Consider the following 22,765-nt stretch of genomic DNA (forward strand, 5'->3'; position numbering starts at 1 on the left):
ATATTTCAGGAAGTGAATTCTGCTGGAGTAAGTTTTTCAGCAGTATCTCAATTAGCTTAATTAACACAGTGTAAATGGCCCCAGTGAAGGAGGAAAGGGACCAGGCAGAGCTGGCGTTAGCCCTTCTGGAGTCGGTGCTGTTCCAGACAAGTCAAAAACTTCTGTTTCATGTTTCTCAAACCCAAAACTGAAATAATAAAAACTTATCAAAACAATACTCTCTCTAAGGTAACCAGGACTTTGCAGTTCCAAATTTAAGAACCAATTATCAGCTGGGCCTGGTGGCTCAGGCCTGTAATCCTAGCACTTGGAAGCCGAGATGAGTGGATCACTTGAGGCCAGAAGTTCGGGACCAGCCTGGCCAACATAGTGAAACCCCGTCTCTACCAAAAACACAAAAAATTAGCCAGGCATGGTGGTGCACGCCTGTAATCCCAGCTACTCGGAAGGCTGAGGCACAAGAATCACTTGAACCTGGGAGGTGGAGGCTGCAGTGAGCTGAGATTGCACTCCTGGAATGTAGCCTGGGAAACAGAGTGAGACTCTGTCTCAAAAAAGAACCAATTATCATTCGTCGCTCTCAGTACTTGATTGATGCTGCTGGCCGCACACCCTTCTTCTTAGCTCTCTTAAGCCTTCTTCTCCCATATTACCTTCCTTTTCTTCATCTTTTCTTCCCCAACCCAAATTGAAGTAATCTTCATAGATAGGTTTTTTAAATCAGTTTCATGCTGTCTCTACACTGTTTTCCTTGGAAATGTTTTGACTCCTACGTGAACAATTATCTCAGTCCTATCACATGCTGGCTCCTCTCCTGAGCTACCCCACATTTCCAGCCCCAAACTGAACTTACCATCTTTATTCCAAACTGGCACTTCTTTGTCCTCTATTTTTGTTAATAGCCCTTTCATTTTCACAGTTGCCCAAGCAACTTAAGCAATTAAAGAAGCTATCTTTAATTTTCTACTTCTCTGTGCACTCTTACATTTGGCCTATCAACGACCTCTACACCATCTCTAAACGAGATAAGAATCAGATCAGTGACTGCGTTATGCTAACTCCTTTAAAAACCGCCCACATCTAATACTAGACAATATGCACTCTGCCTAGAAGAGACACACACACTCTAAAAATAAACACAATTCAACCCAATCAGTATATGTTAAGCTGTATTCTCAATAGTTAAATAAAAGTTGATTCTAAATGGAAAGCTGAGCATGTACCTATTTGACAGGTTGAGTGTTACCTTGATTTTTAAATAATACCTGTTTACTTGGATGGCTGAGTATAATAGACCTAATTGTATTTTAAATTAAAAAAAAAATCACTTAGGAAAGAATTATTCCTAAATCTGAATAATCGTTTTTAAACTGTTTTATATTAGCGCCATTAGGTCTTCTTAAAGAATGCTTATCCTCAGCCAGGTGCAGTGGCTCATGCCTGTAATCCCGGCACTTTGGGAGGCTGAGGTGGGCGGATGACCTGAGATCAGGAGTTCAAGACCAGCCTGGCCAACATGATGAAACTTCGTCTCTACTAAAAATACAAAAAAAAATTAGCCAGCCATGTTGGCGGGCACCTGTAGTCCGAGCTATGCTGGAGGCTGAGGCAGAAGAATTGCTCGAACCTGGGAGACAGAGGTTGTGGTGAGCCGAGATCACGCCTCTGCACTCCAGCCTGGGCGATAGAGCGAGACTCTGTCTCAAAAAAAAAAAAAAAAAAAAAGCCTATCCTCCATTCTGATTATTTATAATCACTGCAAAACACAAGCTAGAATTACAGTCTCTTATTCCTAGTCCAGTGATTCTAAAAGCATGCTTGGGGGACCCCAGAAGAGGTACCTGAGACCCTTTCAGAAGATCCACATGGTCAAACTTTTTTTTTTTGAGACAGGGTCTCGTTCTGTCGCCCAGGCTGGAGTGCAGTGGTGCGATCTCGGCTCACTGCAAGCTCCGCCTCCTGGGTTCACGCCGTTCTCCTGCCTCAGCCTCCCGAGTAGGTGGGACTACAGGCACCCACCACCATGCCTGGCTAATTTTTTGTATTTTTAGTAGAGACGGGGTTTCACCATGTTGGCCAGGATGGTCTCCATCTCCTGACCTCGTGATCCGCCCACCTCAGCCTCCCAAAGTGCTGGGATTACAGGCGTGAGCCACCGCGCCTGGCTGGTCAAACTATTTTTATAACAATACTAAGATGTTACTTGCTTTGTGCCACTTTCTTCTGCATACCTAACTGTCACTCTCATATTTCAGTGGAGAGTTCCAGACAGTACCTGCTTTTGTAATAGCACACCTGATGGAATACAGAAAGAGATATGAGAATCCAGCCAGATATTAAAAGATTCGCCAAAATAGAAAACAATGACACTCTGGCTGGGCGTGGTGGCTCACACCTGTAATCCCAGCACTTTGGGAGGCTGAGGCAGGTGGATCACTTGAGGTCAGGAGTTTGAGACCAGCCTGGCCAGCATGGTGAAACCCTGTCTCTACTAAAAATACAAAAATTAGCTGGGCGTGGTGGTGCGCGCCTATAGTCCCAGCTACTCAGGAGGCTGAGGCAGGAGAATTGCTTGAACCTGGGAGGCAGAGGTCACAGTGAGCCAAGATACTGCCATTGCATTCCAGCCTGGGTGACAGGAGCAAAACACCGTAAAAAAAAAAAAAAAAGAAAAGAAAATGAAAAGAAAACAATGACACTCTTCTTACCATTTTTGTTTTGAAAAACTGTTTTTGCATTTAAAAAGTTACTAAAAGTCATTTATGTTAATATGGTTTACTACTGTCTAAATGAATTAATATACATTAAAATATTTATTTATTTATTTTTTTTTTTTTTTTGAGAAAGGGTCTCTATCGACAAGGTTGGAATGCAGTGGTGGGATCATGGGTCACTGCAGCCTCAACCTCCTGGGCTCAGGTGATCCTCCCACCTCAGCCTCCTGAGTAGCTGGGACTACATGCACGCACCACCAAACCCAGCTAATTTTTTTTTTTTTTTTTTTTTTGTAGAGACGAAGTTTTGCCATTTTGCCCAGGCTGGTCCTGAACTCCTGGGCTCAAGCGATCTGCCCGTCTTGGCCTCCCAAAGTGTTAGAACTAAAGGCATGAGTCATCGTGCCTACCCTAAAATATTTCTTTTCTTTTTTTGAGACGGAGTCTAGCTCTGTCATCTAGGCTGGAGTGCAGTGGCGCGATCTCGGCTCACTGCAACCTCCACCTCCTGGGTTGCAATTCTCCTGCCTCAGCCTCCCAAATAGCTGGGATTACAGGTGCCCAGAACCACGTTTGGCTAATTTTTGTATTTTTAGTAGAGAACAGGGTTTCACTATGTTGGCCAGGCTGGTCTCGAACTCCTGACCTCAGGTGATCCACCCACCTTGGCCTCCCAAACTGCTGGGATTACAGGCGTGAGCCACTGCACCCAGCCTATATTTCTTAGTTTAAATTTATAATTCAGCAAATATCGATATATGTAATTGACATAAATAAATGTTGCTTAAGGTCCTCAATATTTTAGAGAGCAAAGGAGTCCTGAAATAAGATTGCCATATAAAACACAGTACATCCAGTTAAATTTAAATTTCAGATAAACAATAAATATTTTTAATAGTATGTCCCAAAATTTGCATCATGGGGCACACTTACACTGCAAAAAGTTATTCAATGTTTATATGAAATTCAAATTTAACTGGTGCTTCCTCCCCTACCCGCTAACCTAAATCTGGCAACTCTATCTGATATAAAATGTTTATCTTAGGCATCACAGATGAAACTGCTGCTCTAGTCCAAACAAAAATAGCATTCCACTTTCTAGATATTTTTCCTCATTTGAGAGAATCGGCCAGTTTTAAAATTTGCATCCAATTAAATTAACTTAAAAAAAAGTTCCTCTAGGAAGAAAAAAAATCCACTAGACATTATCCAACATAATAGAGCATGCGAACTTTTCAAAACTGGGGAACAGAAAGATTGCAGAGCTAGTAATTACTCAAGATGAGAAATGAAAGCATTGGCTTTTGGAAAAGTATAGGTCAATAATGTGGCGGGGGGGTGTTTAATTCATTTGTGCAAACAAATTTACTAGGATGATATCACTCCTGAGGATAAAGGAAAGCAGCAACATGCTGAATGAGGAAAATGCAGTTAACAAGTTTTAAATGGAAAAGAAGGCTCAGAAGAGTGGCTCACGCCTGTAATCCCAGCACTTTGGGAGGCTGAGGAGGGTGGATCACCTGAGGTCAACACTTCGAGACCAGCCTGGCCAAAATGGTGAGACCCCATCTCCACTAAAAATATAAAAATTAGCCGAGTGTGGTGGCGGGTGCCTGTAGTCCACCTACTCGGCAGGCTGAGGCAGGAGAATCACTTGAACCAGGGAGGCAGAGGTTGCAGTGAGCTGAGATCATGCCACTGCACTCCAGCCTGGGTGAAAAAGCAAGACTCCGTCTCAAAACAAAATAAATAAATAAAATATATGGAAAAGAAAAAAAAACCTCTTAACAAGTATCTCCCATTCATTTTATGTATATACGAACATTGTGAAAGTGGTAATGACCCCCACCTCTAATTATAAAGAGAAAGAGATACAACCATTCTCTGCATCAGCTAAATGAGAAAACACTACTAGCTTTATGTAAAGAGAACTGCCCTCAGCACTAGGCGCCAAGTGCCCCTACAGAACAAGGAGTCGGGGGCACCCTTTCCCTACAGCTGCGAGGTCCAGTATAATACCACAAGTGCCAGGTAGCACTGAGCACCTGAAATGGGACTAGTCCTAACGAAAATGTTCTTGAAATACAAAATATAGGGTAGATTTCAAAGACTGAGTACAAAAAAGAAGAATGTAAACTATCTCATTAACTTTTTAGAACTGATAACAACTGATATATTGGCTTAAATAAGAATATATTATTGAAATTACATGCAGCTCCTATTATACTGCCATTGGAGAAGTGCCTTCTCCATACTAAGAGTAAGCAGGAGACTGGAATTCCTTACCCTGCACACCAACCTTGCCTCCAGAGCTTGTGTCGGTTCTTCCCTGGGTTCATCCTCCTACCCACCAGTGTGTGCACCCATGTGCCCTAGCATGGGCAGAGCTTGGACATATGGGCTGCAGTGTCCACACCCCTGGTATGGTGAGGAACGGAGCTGGAGGGGGAAAGAGAAGAGGTGGGGTCCCTGGCCCAGCTCTGCCCATGTTATCATATTCAGTGCAGAATCCCAGTGAGTCTGAGGATTCTATATTGGAATCTGTGCTTCCAGGACATTATTTTATATTTGACAAGGTAGAGGGAGATAACATATCTTACTTAACAGTTTCTTAGCTTGGTTATAACTTACATATTCAGATATCTGGTATGTGGCTCTCCATTTATACTCGTACCCTAGTCCTATAAATTTTAAGAGCTGATTCTGACTTAAAAGTATCCTCAAAGTCTTGCTCCTTCTCACTACATTCCCCACCCCCTTTGCATTCCTCCCTGTGCAGCCAATCCCCCAAACTCTTCCCAGAGAAGGACATGGTATTCAGCAGAGACTTATCAAATAAAGCATGGATTGTTTCTGAGAATTTAAGTTCTTGATCAGAACGTATCAACCAACATTAAAACACATTTGTTGTGGTAACTAACCCTTAGCCTTCCTAGAGTTCCACTTTTCCTTTCTAGATGTGGAAAGCAGTCAGATTATAGGACATTTGCAGATCCAAATACCGTTTCAGAGAAAGATAGAGGGGAGGTCCACAGAGAATTCACTTTCCTCGAGTATTTGGAATGAGTGAAACACATACTTGGAAGCAATGTTTAAGTTATGAGAGACAAGAGATCAAAAGGGTGAATGGATGACCTTTCTTCACTTTACCTTCATTTAAAAAGAATGCAAAGGAGACATCCAGGTGACAGCACCCTGGTATGGAGGAAAAGTCTAGAAATCTCTGTCTCTAACAAAATATAAGACTTTCAGCTTTGCCATAATAGGTAAGCCAGATATTTTTTTTTTTTTTTTTTTTTGAGACAGAGTCTCACTCTGTCGCCCAGGCTGGAGTGCAGTGGCGCAATCTCGGCTCACTGCAAGCTCCGCCTCCCGGGTTCACGCCATTCTCCTGCCTCAGCCTCTCCGAGTAGCTGGGACTACAGGCGCCCGCCACCACGCCCGGCTAATTTTTTGTATTTTTAGTAGAGACGGGGTTTCACCGTGGTCTTGATCTCCTGACCTCGTGATCCACCCGCCTCGGCCTCCCAAAGTGCTGGGATTACAAGCGTGAGCCACCGCGCCCGGCCCAGATATTTTTATTAATTAATTCATTCATTATTTTGAGACAGGGTCCACTGTGTCAGCTAGGTTGGAGTGCAGTGGTTCATAGCGGCTCACTGCAGTCTTGACTTCCCAGGATCCAGCAATCCCACCTCAGCCTCGCAAGTAGCTGGGAACACAGGTGTGCACCACCACGTCCAGCTAATTTTTGTATTTTTGGTAAAGACAGGATTTCTCCATGTTGCCCAGGCTAGCCTCAAGGGTCTGAGCTCAAGCAGTCTACCTGCCTCAGCCTCCCAAAGTACTGGGATTACAGGTGTGAGTGACCACGCTTGGCCAGGTAAGCCAGATAAATAATGAAATGCACACAGACCCAGATTCCAAGATAAAATTGACTGGTTTTAGAAAGAAAAAAAAATACACACACACACACACACACATTTTGTGAAATATTTTAAATAATTCTATTTTAAACTAATATTTCAGTGCTACCGTTGCATTCAATGAGGCTACAGATATTTCTTCATAGCTGTTCAACGTAGATAAGTGGAAGAGAATCAGAGCATCACAGATTTTAAGATTACTAAAAAATATTTTAATGCTGATTGTACTAACTACAGTTGTCAGATGATAATCATAGCCAGGGACAATTCTACTTGATGCTTTAAAATGACAAGAAACCTGTGGCTTTTAAAAAACATCATGCCGGTCATCCCAGCATTTGGGGAGGCAAACAAAAGGAGGAGGACTGTTTGAGCCCAGGAGTCCAAGACTAGCCTGGGCAACATGGGGAGATCCCATCGCTACAAAAAGTAAAATAAAATTAGCCAGGCAGGATGGTATGTGCCTGTGGTCCCAGCTACTTGGGAAGCTGAGGTGGAAGGACGGCTTGAACCTAGAAGGTTGAGGCTGCAGTGAGCTGTGACTATGCCACAGCACTCCAGCCTAGGCAATACAGTGAGACTCTATCTAAAAAAAGAAAAAAGAAAATAAAAATAAAAACAAAAAAACAAAATTCCCATGTTGAAACTTAATCCCCAATGTGATAAGAGGTAGGGTCTTTAGGAGGTAATTGGGTCATGAGGGTCTGTCCTTACAATTGGGATTAGTGCCCCTGTAAAATAAATTGAAGGGAGCTGCCTTGCCCCTTCAGCCACATGAGGACGAAAGGAGAAAGCTGCACCCTTGAAGCACAGAATATGAGTCCTCACCAGACACCAAACCTGCTGGTGCCTTGATCCTGGACTTCACAGCCTCTAGAACTGAAATAAATTTCTGTTGTTTATAAACTATCCATTTTAAGGTAAATTGATATAGCAGCCCAAACAGACTAAAGCAGTGGATATATCTTTCTTTTTTCTCATGTGCTACCGAAAAATGAGAATAGAAGGGGCCTTTGACGTCATCTTCTTTAATTTTCCAAGCTCATAGACAAAAAAAAAAAAAAAAAACAGGCCCAGAGAAACTGTATGACTACTGCATGCAATTATGAATCTACTGCCTTTCGACATCATTACTACTTTTCATCTCTCCTCCTCCTCTTTTATTAAACCTTATTAAAGAGTTTAATATAAATAAATATCTATCACTCATAATTCTAAGCCACAGGTTAAAGAATGGCCTCAGGAAAGCACTATCTTTTCATTCTCATTTTCCCCTACCAAGAGTAGCAGTATGAGTAATGGAGGACAGTGAATATTCTAAACACTATATTTACTTTCAAACCAATTCAAGCACAGCTCAGTGCTCCCAAACTACTCAACAACCTGAAAAGATTGACTTCATTTTCCAGGACAAGCAGAATGTTTTAAAGAAAGAAATATAACTCATGTTTGTTTGTTCTACAATACAGAGTTCACACTACAGAAAGGAAGCTAACATTTATGCAGCACACAATCAAGAGTAATCTTAATTATTAAAATGAAGTTATTTCAGTCACAGTATTATATTTAGCAAACAGCAATGAGCATCACTCAGGTCTGACTTATTCCAAAGGCACACTTTTAGTTACTGATACCAAGTGTCACAGAAAAGCACAATCAACTAAATATGCTTGATAATCTACAGAGACAGAAAACTATAATTGTAGTATGTTTGCAAACAAACCTGAAGTCTCTTTCAAACTAGGTATCCTAAGTGCCCTATAACAAAGTGCAAAGGCTGGTGCCATGACTAACACCTGTAACCCCAGCACTTTGCGAAGCTGAGGCAGGAGGACCACTTGAGGCCAGGAGCTCGAGACCAGAGTGGGCAACATAGCAAGATCCCATCTCTACTAAAAAAAAAAATTAAATTAGCTGGGTGTGGTGGTGTGCACCTGTAGTCCTAGCTACTCGGTTGGATCACTTGAGCCCAGGAGCTTGAGGCAATAATGAGCTCTGATGGTGCCACTGTGCTCCAGCCTGGGCCATAGAGCAAGACCCTGTCTCTAAAATAAATAAATTAAACAAACAATGTGCATGACTGTTTGCCCAGGGTGGGGCCCTCAAGTGACAGAAGGTCAAAGTGGGGACAGGGAAGGGATGGTAGAATTAAGCTGATACTATCACTATTAAATTACTAACACTGCTTTAATTTGCACCTCCTAACATATTTACATTATAAAATGAAAGTACGGTAATAATGACATTGTACATTTAGACATAAAATGTGCTAAACTATCTAGGGATGTGATCTACTAGTGTTCCTACCTTTTCCTTCCTTTCTCCAGCTTCACAGCCATGACTAATCAATGGCAGAGCCAGAACAGCACACACCTTCAAACTGCTATCAAGAGAATAGAGCAATCAGTTCCGTCCCTGTATTTTCTTAGTTTCCCTTTTAATCTAGACAACAGTAGACCATGTTGCCTAATTTGGAGGTGTAATCTTCCAAGATTGTACTAAATTTTGAGGTGTAATCTTCCAAGCTACTCCCTTAAGCAAATTATTTAACTCTATAAAAGGGAAGAGTGTTTAGTTTCTTAAATTAATCAGAAAAGTTTAAATGCACTAAATTCATGCATCCAACTTCCATACCTTTATTAGGTAAATATAAAGTTTTTGTTTTGTTTTGTTTTTGAGATGGAGTCTTACTCTGTCACCCATGCTGGAGTGCAGTGGTGCTATCTCAGCTCACTGCAACCTCCGCCTCCCAGGTTCAAGCGATTCTTCTGCCTCAGCCTCCCGAGCAGCTGGGACTACAGGCGCCTGCCACTACACACCTGGCTAATTTTTGTATTTTTAGTAGAGACAGGGTTTCACCATATTGGCCAGGCTGGTCTCGAACTTCTGACCTTGTGATCCACCCACCTCAGCCTCCCAAAGTGCTGGGATTACAGGCATGAGCCACCACGCCCAGTCAATATAAAGGTTTTTAAAACAAGTAAACCATGGTTCAACAAGCTTATTTGATTCTGGCCTCTAAAAAACTAGTTGGGAGTCAATGCTCATTAGAAAATGAAGTGGAGCCATTTTTATCCAAGAGCAGGAAAGAAAAAAAAAAGCCAATGTTTTACAGTATCAAAGTTGAAAGAAAGAAACAAATTTACACAAATGTTACCAATCCTCACATACTTCCTCCTTCTGGGCTTGTTTTGTCATAAGATGTGCTTAATCTTTTTCATTTTCTTAACATTTATTCAATCTATATTCAAAAATGTATGTACAAAGCTATTTTTGCATGTGAGTTACAGGGAATGGCTATATATGCTTGTACATATTTAGGAAATAAAACCAAATAAACAGCATGATGACTATTTGGAGACATAATATTAATTAGCTTTACATATATCTAAGTCTTGAGTAATTTTTCTTCCAGGAACTAGGGACATATACACTTGAAAACTTGACTAAAATAACAGTATGATGGAAGCAGTTGTACTTTTAAACCTATTCTAAATGTGCTCAAAATGGGTGTCACAAGTAACACCCAGGAAGAGAAAACCACACTTGTTTTAGTCAATGATTCTAATAGAGAGAAATCAATATTATTCACCACAAGTGGGTCAATTAAAAAGACTCCCTAGGTAAATAAATTTCCGTTTCACAGTAACAGCCCGTGTTTAACTTGTTTTTTCCTCTGTGGGGCACATGCTAGCTCACTTTGGAAATTATTAGGCTTCGGTATTAAGTAATGAAGGAGCTGTTCAACGGCTGGACTTGTAAGCATTGCTCTGGGCCTGCCCCCTACTTTGCATCAATTGTGAAAAGCAGGATCCCTAATGGCTTTGAGTGGCTCTGCCTTAGTGGGCAGTTGCCAGGCTGTAGGTGCTCTGTAAGACTCACTGTATTTTCTTTTAAGAGAAAGATTTTATTTGATTACCAAAACAATAATGCTCATTTTAACAAAGTGAGTCAAACTATAGAAGCACACAAAGAAAAAGTTAACAGTCTCTCCACTTCATTTCAAATCCTACCCTCCTGAGATAAGCAGTGTCAATAGTTTGGTTTATATCCTTCCAAAGCTTTTCCTCCTTACAGCTGCATAAATAAGAGATAGCCCCCTCTACATTTTTTTGAATCAGATTATACCACATATATTTTTTCTACAAATTGTTTACTCACCCAATACAAACAAATCATCTTACTGAGTGAGTACATAAAAACCTAACTCAATCTTTTTGACAGCTGCATAATACACAGACTACAAATGTACCATAATGTATTCCATTCCTCCACTGATTGACATTAGGAGTACTCTCAGTTTTTCTGCTGTTACAATTCTGCAAGAAACATCCACTCATGTATCTGGTTGTGCATTAATGATTTTACTTTACAGTACTTACACGTGCCTAATAGGCCTTATCCTTAATTCTGAAATCCAACAGACTCTGAAAATTCAAAGATTTTTAATTGACTCACATGGTGGCAAAAGCTGATCTGAACTGATGTGAATATTCATTTGATCTCTCTAGAAATATGAATGTGTCTACTTATGGGGTGCTCTCTCAAACCCTGCTGGAGGTGTTACATGATGTACAGTATATGCACCATGTTATCTCCATTTAATCTGAAAACACAATTGTCCTCAAGAGTTTTAATAAGGGACTGTGAACCTATACTTTTAAAAGTATAGCTGATGGCCCCAAGAGTATGTACAGTTTAAATATGTACTATGAAACTACAAAAAAAAGTTACAGAAATTCATACTCCCATTCAGCCATGTAAGAGAGGGTCCCTTTCCCCATCCTAGCATTTAATGTTAGTATCTTTTCAACTGTTGCCAATCTAATGGGCAAAAATTACATAGGTCATTTCAATTTTTATTTTGCAGTAAAGTTGAGCTGTTTTTTGCAAAGAAGAAAATGGTAATTGCAAATCTTCTTTGAGATACACATTCATTCCTTTGCCCATTTTTCTAATGGACTATTCACCTGCCACTTAGTTTGCAGGCATTCCCTAAATACCACCTGCCGTGTACTGTCAAATGCTACAAACACGCCCTCCCAGCCTGCTGTCTGGTGTTTCCCACTCTGTTCATGGTGACTTTTGCCACACACTAATATTTAATTTTTATTTGCTCATATTTGGCAATCTCTTCCTTTATGGGATCTCTGTTTTTAATTTTGCTCAAGAAGGTCCTCTCACTCCACCCAAAGTGGTACAGATGTTCTCTTAACATTTCCTTCTAACATGTATATATATTTTATTTTTTACATTTGGATCCTAATTCCACCTGACATGTTTTACAAGAAATGTTAGCTGGACGGCCAACTATTTTCTTTCTGGTAGCTAGCTATGTTACCAACATTTATTAAATAAGTCATTGTTTCTTTTTTTATTTATTTTTTTGAGATGTGGTCTTGCTCTCTCAAAAATAAATAAATACATAAATAGATAACATCAACCTTATCCATTCAATTTAAATAAATTTTATATACTAGGGGAAGGGAGAACAAAAAGAGAAAGCTTAATGCTTTTCCAATAAAATAGAAAAGCTTGGGTAAAAACGAGTTACACTTAAACTTTGCTTCTCTTTACTTTTTTCCAAAAGAATTTATAAAACCAAGCACACGTTGTTGTTCTTAAGAGCACATCTTGTGGTTTTGAGACCATTAAAAAAGTTTGACAGAGTAACTTTTCTTTTTGATCTTTAGAAGAAATAATCTTGGGAAGTGTATCAAAGTACTTTTAAAAATGTGTATTGAATATACTTGCTCTTTAGAAACAATAGTTAAGTGAATGGCCGGGCGCGGTGGCTCACGCCTGTAATCCCAGCACTTTAGGAAGCCAAGGCAGGTGGATCACGAGGTCGGGAGATCGAGACCACGGTGAAACCCTGTCTCTACTAAAAATACAAAAAAAAATTAGCTGGGCGTGGTGGCGGGCGCCTGTAGTCCCAGCTACTCGGGAGGCTGAGGCAGGAGAATGGCGTGAACCTGGGAGGCAGAGCTTGCAGTGAGCTGAGATCGCGCCACTGCACTCCAGCCTGGGTGACAGTGCAAGACACCATCTCAAAAAAAAAAAAAAAAAAAAAAGTTAAGTGAATGAATCAGAGACACAGACCCCCAGTAAGCAACTTCCTTTTCCATGAACTCTTCAAATTCTGATTCCTTTCGTGTGGTGCTTCTTTGGCTTGGTAAGTTTGTCCTACAGCCATGTGTTAATATTCTTGCCCCAATCCAACTATGATACAGGGAAACCTGCATGTGCCATAATAGTTACATAAGGAAGCCAAATAATTTCTAAAAGGCATGAGAGAGGCTGTCTCTCCTGGATGAGGAAAGGAAGGAACACCTTTTGCCCCATGTTCCTTTTGGACTTTTCTGTGGTGGCACTGGCATGAGAAACATTTGACTCACTGTGCCTGCTTCAGAATTGCTGGGAACACCCACCCTTCAGAAGGCGTGACTCAACTCCTTTTGGCTTTCACACTGTTGTCCACACCCCCAAACTCTATTGGCCTGTAACTGAACTCCAACGTCTTCTCAGTTTCTTGGTGTGGTGCTTTTCCTGTCGTCCCTATATGACTTCTAAAATGAATCCACATGAACTTACGTATGCCCTTCTGTTCCAAGGGCCAAGGAGTCCACCAGCCTTGTTCCCAGTGTGCACCTGCCATCATCTGGGAGGCTTAGCAGTGCACAAATGCTAATGTGGCACGCAACCAGCTTGTCAACACTTGAGCCAAAATAAACAAATCATCCTATCTGAATCCTAGTCACCATAAATGACTCCTGGTACAAGTAAAATAAACATATCACCTTTTCATATAACTAGAAAACAAAAATAAGCACACACACATTTTACTTAGGTAAAAATTAAAATTTACAGTTATGAAAGAATTTTATAATTTTCTTAAGAACTGCTACAGATGTTGAAAATCAGAATAAATATACCAAAGCTAAAACTCATAGACATAATTTTTCAAAAGTAATAATCAAAGAAACAGAGAATTCCCAGTGTTGACAATAATTGCCATGGACATTTTGCTATAAAGGCAAATTAAAGCATTCCCTAAAGAGAAAAATTCTTTAATTATAAAAAAAAAACCTTTATTATTTATTTTTTAAAGTGATGAGGTGTCATTGTCACCCAGGCTAGAGTGCAATGGTGTGATCATAGCTCACTGCAGCCTTGACCTTCTTGGCTCAAGCAATTCCCATGTATCAGTGTCCACAGTACGTGGGACTACTACACCCAGCCCTAAAGAGAAAACTTATCTTAATCCCTCTTTTAAAATAATTCAAACAAACAACAACAACAAAATAATAATTACAGTAATTCAAACAAGAGGTACTTACTGGTTACTATGTGCCAAATCTTAGCCTGAGTTAATCCTATGGATACAATAACAAATAAGGCACAGCTCCTGCCTATGGTGGAGAGGGAGGTACGCAGTGCCAGGCTCCATGAGTCCAGTAAGTAAATTACATAGAGAACCACTCTAGATCGTAAGATGGTAATTACGTGAAAACAGCAGCCACTAGATCTATAGTAAGCCTGCACTAACTAAATTCAGGAAAACAATGAGTCATAAGCTGCATAAATTTGTCATTTTGATTCTTTAATAAATTAGCAATATAAGAATCAAAAACCAAGAAATATGTTATCACGTTACACTTCAACATCTCTGTTTTGAGATGGTTTCTTTACTCAATTTATCCATGACTACATTTTTTTTCATTTTCTCACCAACATATCTGCCCATAGTTAGCCCATTAATTGCCAATGATATTCAAGAGATGTTTAATATTAACCACCACACTAGGACAAATAAAAATATTACAAGAACAAAACAAAACAAAAAAATTCCTTAAAAAGGCAGAAAATGGATCACTATTTCTTCTCCTCTTCTCAAACCAAAGGAGATAAGACTCACAAGTATACTTGGATAAAATCCCACTCAAGTCACATAAAGCTATCTAAAAAGGAAAACCAAATAGCATCTATATCAAGGATATTGGATTACCAAACGAATGAGAAAGTGTGCATAAGCAAAGGTCAGTGAGAATAATTAGGTCACGAAAACATGCTTAGACAGTAGCCTAAACACCATATAACAAATAGGCTAAGCATATCTCATAGCTAAATGGGGAAAAAAAGAAACTCTAACACCCAAAAGTTTCCTAGGTATAATAAAAGTCTGATGCTAGGGTTGAACCATTATTCACTAAACATTTCTTGAGTTCTTACTATGCACAAAGGTGCTGGAAGTATAAAATGTGAATTAGACATGGTTTTCACCCTCCAGGAACTTGAAACAATTTGAGAACAAAGCTCTTATAAAATAAAGCAGAAGGTGAAAACTGAAAACTTACTGGCGGCATTGGGGGGTGGGGGGAGGAAGTACTATGAGGGTTTACAAAAGTGAAAACTTTAACCTAAGGAACGTGAGTAGGAGTTCAATAGACAGGGGGGGACTGGAAGACAGACCATTTAAAAAGAATCGTACGGTATGGCTATTTCTCAAACTTCAGCATGCACTGTTATAATGCAGATTCCTGGGCCCCATCACTGTAAGTTCTGATTCAGGTCTGGGATGAAAAACAGGCATCTGTGTTTCTAGTTATCTTAGTCTATTTTGTGTTGCTATAACAGAATACCAACTGGGCACAGTGGCTCACACCTGTAATCCAAGTACTTTGGGAGGCCAAGGTGGGCAGATCACGAGGTCAGGAGATCGAGACCATCCTGACTAACACGGTGAACCCTGTCTACTAAAAATACAAACAATTAGCCGAGCATGGTGGCACACGCCTGTAATCCAAGCTACTCAGGAGGCTGAGGCGGGAGAATCGCTTGAACCCAGGAGGCGGAGGTTGCAGTGAGCCAAGATCACACCACTGCACTCCAGCCTGGGCGACAGAGTAAGACTCTGTCTCAAACACACACACACACACACACACACACACACACACACACACACACACACACACACACACACACACACACACACACACACACACACACACACACACCCAGAATACCATGACTGGGTAATTTATAAAGAAAAAATTGATGTCTCACAGTTCTGAAGGTTGGGAAGTCCAATTTCAAGATGCTGGCATCTGTTGAGGGCCTTCTTGCTGTGTCATCCCATGACAGAAGAGCAGAAAGAGCAAGAGAGCAAACTCACAGCCTCAGGCCCTTTGATAATGGGCATTAACACATTCATGAAGGTAGAGCCCTCATGGCCTAATCACCTCTTTAAAGTCCCACCTCTTAATACTGTTGCATGGGGGATTAAGTTTCCAACACATTAACTTTGGAGGACACATTCAAACCATAGCACCAATAAACACTACAGGTGATTCTGATGTAGGCATTTCATGAATCATTTTGTGAAACACTGATTTGGAAAGCAAAAACTACAAGGTAATTGGGAAACATTAAGTAGACCAAATTATTAAGGAGAAAGAAGCCCTGTGGTTGTAAAGAATGCTTAAAGTCTAATCACAGAGCATGTCAAGAAGACACTGGTATTTGCCTATGAAAAACTTTGCACTGAACGAAATAGTACATCTGAACATGCACATATTTATCACATGTATCAGATATCTCCCCTTTGTTGCACTTCCAGACACACATACATACACACACACACACACACAATATGAGGAGTATAAATATGCATTCTGACAAAGTTTAAAATTAGGGGGAAAAAAAACAACTATTTAGAAAGTCAGCCTTTCCCCAAGGTTTTCTTAATTACACATCCAAAAGACATCACCAGGGAGGAATGGGTGTGCCCTGCTTTTATAGAGGTCACTGTCAAATATCCTGCCAGCTCTGGTGTCATCATCCTCATCACTCCAGAGAAATGACAAGAGGAATGTGACTCCTCCCATTCAAAGCTCCATTAGTTTAGAGCATGGTGAGTGACATCAAAATTATAGCCACTAAAGAAAAACAGAAATTTTCATGGGTCCTTAGTTTTCAAAACTGACATGTGTGTGTTGTCTGAATGAGCTCCAGAGTTAGATATGTTTATTTGACATGAAGTAGCAGAGAGAGGGAGGAGAGGAGTATTGGTCTCCATCAGCATTCTCATACTGGCAACCAAAGAATTATTTCAGAAGTCATCAGCAAAGATGTTAATTATGTTCCCAAGTCCCAAGTTATGATAACACTTCACCATCAACAAAATAAGCATCAGTTTGGCCCTCTTACTCTATACTTACTACTATCCACTAGGAGCTGTGCAGAGTAAAGTTGATTACCACTCAGAATAGCAAATATCTACAAATACAGTGTTGGCATTAAACTCTTGCAGTTAAAGCTCAGAGAATACGGCAAAGAGCTCAACAGAGCTCAAAGAATGGAAGTGGACAGAATACAATAACTGAATTGGAATCAAGCCAAGGCTTTTGAAGATACCAGCCTCTCTCCCTTCTATTTAAGTGGGAATGAATGTTAAAGAACATCTTAAACTATCCCAAAAGTCAATAGGGCAAACTGTAATTTAATATAGCCTGGCTGATATTTTGTTTCTGAGCTCCCTCTTCAAAATGTGCTATATGAGGGAATACGAAAATGAGCCATTATTGCCATAAATTAGGTCGGCAGCATTGGGCAAGAAGAGAACCAAAGGCTATACAATCATGGAGCCCCAAGCACCACCTGCCGGCTCTGCTTTGCTCAAATTCTCTGGGAAGGAAAATGGGAATCTTGTGAAATGGAGAGCTTCCCAAGAGGATCACAATTCCATCTGAAAAGCAAAGCTGTATAAGAAAGGAACTTCCAGTTCTGGGAACAGTTAACTGACAAAAAGACATTCCATACATGCCATGAAATTCCTTAAACATTTGGCAAGCCTCATGGAACCCTGGTAGTGGCCCTGAGCAGCATTTGTGTTGTTTTTCCTTTACATAGGCTTTACTCTTTCTTCAGCAGTCTGCAGCTGGCTTGCCTCTAACGTTTTTTATATAGCAGAGTGTCTTCAAAGAAGCTGAAATTGTTCTAAGTGCTGCTGTTTAAATCGATCAAATGAACTGCAAAAATGTTTTAGCATGCCACTCTTTATTTCTCTATGCTAATGAATTATCACTATTTCCATTAAAAGAAGTCTTCATGAATTATGTATTAAAACAAAAACTAAAATCTTTCAATAAAACCTGGAAATGTGGGCTTTTGGTAATGATAAATAATTAACATTAATCACTTTACATCTGGAATGCCAACATCCCCAAAAGAGCAGAAGAGCAGAATAAGAAATAAGGTCATTTGTTTTCTACTCCAAGTGGACCAAAAATATAGAAATTTGAGCTTTCTAAGAAGAGAGGCACTTGATAAATGCCACGCATAATTAGGAGTTTCTCACTGCTCATTTCTTCATACTTTCATTCTATTATGCCCACATCCTTGCATGCCCAACTCCATTCACTCTTTCCCTCGTTCTCTCATGAGAGGACCTGCCCCTCCATCTCTCCATTTTCAGCTAAACCAAATTTCACATCTAATCAGAGCTCAAATCACTCCAAGTGTTGAATTCACTCCCCTCTTGACCCAAGTAATCTTTACTTATTTCAGGTGAAAACATACTCAATTTATACCACAGCCTCTAAGACACAATCACACATGCCTGAGTTCCTTGAAGTTGATGTGTAGGTGCCATATAATGCAATGTGGTTGATCAATAATCATTCTAAGTGACTAATGTCCCCTTAAAATAGTCACCTTGAATACTAAATGCAAGAAATGGTTCCGCTGCTCAAAGCATTTCTAAATGTTCTCTTCCTAAAGTTTTATGATCACATTATTTTGATTATCCTTGGTGGTGGGAAAACCAACAATTCAGTTCAGTGAGTATTTATTAAAGACTTTACAAGTAGATGGCGATTTTAGAAATTTTTAGATGTTAATTATAAAAGGATTGATAAGTACAAAAAATATTTAAAAAGTGAACAATTCAGAAGAGCAAAAGGTCACATGGAATTGAGCAGTAACTAAAAGCTTCAAGGAAAAAATGCCATTACAAATACACTTTGAAGGGTGGGGTAGGAGTCGCTAGGTTGAGCCTGGGTTTGGCAGGTGGTCAAAGGTAAAAGTTGGGGCACATTCTTGCAAGATGAGTGGCAAGAGAATGTGAAGTGAGTTTAGTGAATGGTAAAATAAACCATAGATATTTTTTAGAAGTCCAATTTCATACGGTCCATTTTAAAACTAGTATCTCCTTTTCCAACTTCAAATCCTTTCTTACAAACATTTTTCTGTGTAAGGTTTTCTGAATCATCTCACTGTACACATTGTCTTCTCATCATACTTTCAACCAAAGAGAAATACAATGATAAATTACCAGTCTCACTTCCTTCTAAAAGTTGCTACAGGCCGGGCACAGTGGCTCACGTCTGTAATCCCAGCACTTTGGGAGGCTGAGGCAGGCAGATCATCTGAGGTCAGGAGTTCGAGACCAGCCTGCCAACACGGTGAAACCCCGTCTTTACTAAAAATACAAAAATTAGCTGGGTGTGGTGGCGGGCACCTGTAATCCCAGCTACTTGGGAGGCCGAGGCAGGAGAATCACCTGAACTCAGGAGGCACAGGTTGCAGTGAGCTGAAATCATGTCACTGCACTCCAACCTGGCAGGGAGGATAGAGTGAGACTCTATCTCAAAAAACAAAATTAAAAAAAAAAAGTTGCTACAAATACCTTTTGCAAAGAAGTTGCTACAAACACCTTTTGCGAAGAATACATAAAATTGAATGAATAAAGACAATTCCGCCACCATTCACTCAAGAGTGCATTCATTTATGGAGTATCTATTTAATGTTCACCTAGCAACAGCAATGACCTCTGAGGGGGACTTGATTCCTGCCCTCTCAGAATGCAAAGCCAAGCAGAGCACACAAGATAAATATAGAAAACAAAGGTGATAAAAGTTAAGGCCATACTGCTATTCCCATGCGTCACAGTATCTTTACAAAAACAGGCTTAACTATTACACAGAATTTTATAAAACTGTCAGGGGACAATAGTAACACACAATGGCAAAATTCAATATCCAAAGGAGAATGTTAAGAAAAACAAAAACGGTGGTGGTACTTTTCTTTTGGCCTATTTCCATATCATATATGATAAAAATCACATTAAGAATTCTACAGGCCGGACGTGGTGCCTCATGCCTGCAATCCCAGCACTTTGGGAGGCCGAGGTGGGCAGATAACAAGGTCAGGAGACTGAGACCATCCTGGCTAACACGGTGAAACTCCATCTCTACTAAAAATACAAAAAATTAGCCAGGAGTGGTGGCACACACCTATAGTCCCAGCTACTCGGGAGGCTGAGGCATGAGAATCGCTTGAACCCGGGAGGCGGAGGTTGCAGTGAGCCAAGATCGTGCCACTGTACTCCAGCCTGAGTGGCAGAGCGAGACTCCGTCTCAAATAATAATAATAATAATAATTCTACAGATACATAGCAGGTCCTCGAACAATGTCATTTCATTCAATGTCATTTAGCTATAATGTTAGTGAGGAAAAAAATCAATTCCTGGTGAGGATCACTGTCTGTGTGAAGTTTGCCCATTCTCCTCTGTCTGTGTGGGTTTTCTTGGGGTACTCATTTCCTCCCACATCCCAAAGCTGTGCACATTACATTCACCAGTGTGTCCACATGGCGAGTGAGAGAGAGAGAGAGAGAGAGAGAGAGAGTGTGTGTGTGCGCGCACGCGCCCTGTGATGGGATGCTGTCCTACCCAGGGCTGGTTCCTGTCTGGCACTCTTAGCTGCCAGGAGAAGCTCCAGCCACCAGCAACCTGAACTGGAAAAATTTGGTAAATAATTACCCTTTTTTGTTTGTTTTTTGAGATGGAGTCTTGCTCTGTCGCCCAGGCTGGAGTGCAGTGGCGCAATCTCAGCTCACTGCAACCTCTGTCTCCCGGGGTCAGGCGATTCTCATACCTCAGCCTCCCGAATAGCTGGGATTTCAGGTGCGCACCACCATGCCCAGCTACGTTTTTGTATTTTTAGTGGAGATAGGGTTTCAACATGTTGGTCAGGCTGGTCGCAAACTCCTGACCTCAGGTAATCCGCCTGCTTTGGCCTCCCAAAGTGCTGGGATTATAGGCGTGAGCCACCTCGACCGGCCTATCTTACTTGTTTTTATTAATCTTTTTTTTTTCTTGAGACAAAGTTTCGTTCTGATTGCTCAGGCTGGAGTGCAATGGCGTTATCTTGGCTCACCACAAACTCCACCTCTCGGGTTCAAGCGATTCTCCTGTCTCAGCCTCACGAGTAGCTGGGATTACAGGCATGCACTACCACGCCCAGGTAATTTTTGTATTTTTAGTAGAGACGAGGGTTCACCATGTTGGTCAGGCTGGTCTTGAACTCCTGATCTCATGATCCACCTGCCTTGGCCCCCCAAAGGGCTGGGATTACAAGCATGAGCCACCGCGTCCGGCCCTTTATTAATCTTTCTTAAGTATATGCATAGCTTATATTTATTTCAATGCTTAATATTAAAAGTGTTTTGATCTTTATTTAGTAGTTTCGTGGTGTTGTGACCAGAAATATGCCCTAAGAGCTTAACTCTTGTTTATATCAATTAACCTATGGTAAAACTGGTTTCATTACATATGAAATTAAATGAGGAGTTACTGTACATGATTTATCAAGTCATTTAAAATACCAACTTCTACTGAAATTATAGTGCTATCCCTATAAAAGTAATTCCATTTCTAGAACCAGCTAGGACCTTCTAGCTGGGCTAGTTTTGTTTCTCTATACCAATTTACTTACAAACAGCAAAAGCCAGAAAGCAGATCCATGTGGATCCACTTCCTTTATTAATGGAAGCAATAACCACCAACCATAAACAAACAATTGAAACATTATAACAAATTTCTACTTATGAAGCAGTTATTTTATAATTTGTCTAATTTCCACACATAGAATTAAACAATGTAAGTGTATTTTAATTATCACCAATTTGGCAAGTACTTACTAGAACACAGCCTTCTTTCTTAAACTGGTTGGTATAAGTAATTAGTAATTAAAATAGTCTAAGATAAAGACATTTTAGTTGAACTTAAGTGACAAACTTTCCAAGTACCATGGACAAAGTTACTGGAAACACACATACACAAATTATTACTATCAAACTTTACTTTTGACTTCATTCTCCTATTCCTTTTTTTAAACATGGCAGGATATCACCATAAAAGAACTCTCTATCATCCCTTATGAAGGACTGCAGAATATGCTACCCCAAAATATACCACTTTGGCATAAGGATTATACTGGGCCAAATGCACCTGAAAAACAGCAGGTGTAAAAAAGAGTGCTCTGACGTCCCCTTTTCTTCCTTTTTTTTTTTTGAGGCAGAGTTTTGCTCTGTCGCCCAGGCTGGAATGCAGTGGCTCAGCCTCGGCTCACTGCAACCTCCGCCTCCCAGATTCAAGTGATTCTCCTGCCTCAGCCTCCCAAGTAGCTGGGACTACAGGTATCCGCCACTATGCCTGGCTAATTTTTGTATTTTTAGTAGTGGCAGGATTTTACCATGTTGGCCAGGCTGGTCTTGAACTCCTGACCTCAAATAATCCACTCACCTTAGCCTCCCAAAGTGCTGGGATTACAGGCATGAGCCACCACGCCCCACCTAATTTTTTTTTTTTTTTTTTTTTGAGACTGAGTCTCGCTCTGTCCCCCAGGCTGGAGTCCAGCAGCACGAGCTCCGCTCACTGCAACGTCCACCTCCCGGGTTCAAGCAATTCTCCTGCGTCAGCCTCTGGAGTAGCTCAGATTACAGGCCCCCACCACCACACTGGCTAATTTTTGTAGTTTTAGTTGAGACAAGGTTTCACCATGTTGGCCAGGCTGGTTTCAAACTCCTGGCCTCAAATGATTCACCCACCTCGGCCTCCCAAAGTGCTGGGATTATAGGCCTGAGCCACTGCACCTGGCCTCTGACCTCCCCTTCTTGAAATCAAGAAACAAAACTCCCTTGTGAAAGATGCCCTCTATGTAGCAGGAGGAAAGCAACATTCCAACCACAAGAGACGGAATGGAGGCTAAGACAATTCTGTACAAACAACATTTGTTAAAATAACTCATCTTCCTTTGGTCTCCCCACATATTTTACTTACT

The 22,765-nt window shown here is 40.7% G+C and overlaps 1 protein-coding gene across 1 annotated transcript in view; it reads right to left on the minus strand.

Moving 5' to 3' along the window:
* The window catches only part of PHLPP1 (PH domain and leucine rich repeat protein phosphatase 1), a 261,580-nt gene that overhangs the window by 80,240 nt on the left and 158,575 nt on the right, over nt 1-22,765 (minus strand).

This window comes from Hylobates moloch, unplaced genomic scaffold (genome assembly GCF_009828535.3).
Source record: "Hylobates moloch isolate HMO894 unplaced genomic scaffold, HMol_V3 SCAFFOLD_5, whole genome shotgun sequence".
NCBI lineage: Eukaryota > Metazoa > Chordata > Mammalia > Primates > Hylobatidae > Hylobates > Hylobates moloch.